Genomic DNA, 274 nt, shown 5'->3' with positions numbered 1-274 from the left:
AGGAGATCGAACGCAGCATCCCCATCTCGACCTCGCATCCGAGCGCCGTCGCAGCGCTTTCTCCTCCGCTCACCTGTAAACCAATCCATTGTATGGGAGTCCCCGCTAATAGAGAGACACTTAGTGAATTGGTTAGGTGAATCCCCCCCTCCCCCCCCCCATCCCAGGGAATTTCATTTGCAAAGTTGAGTTACTGAGAGTCTTGACATGAGTGTTTGGTGATGTTTGAATGGGTCCTATTTAGTTAGGTGGTTATTTTGAGGATATATTTAAA

This window comes from Penaeus monodon, chromosome 34, assembly GCF_015228065.2.
Source record: "Penaeus monodon isolate SGIC_2016 chromosome 34, NSTDA_Pmon_1, whole genome shotgun sequence".
In the NCBI taxonomy this organism is placed as follows: domain Eukaryota; kingdom Metazoa; phylum Arthropoda; class Malacostraca; order Decapoda; family Penaeidae; genus Penaeus; species Penaeus monodon.
The sequence above is the reverse complement of the archived record's forward strand: the minus strand, read 5'-3'. Positions refer to the sequence as shown.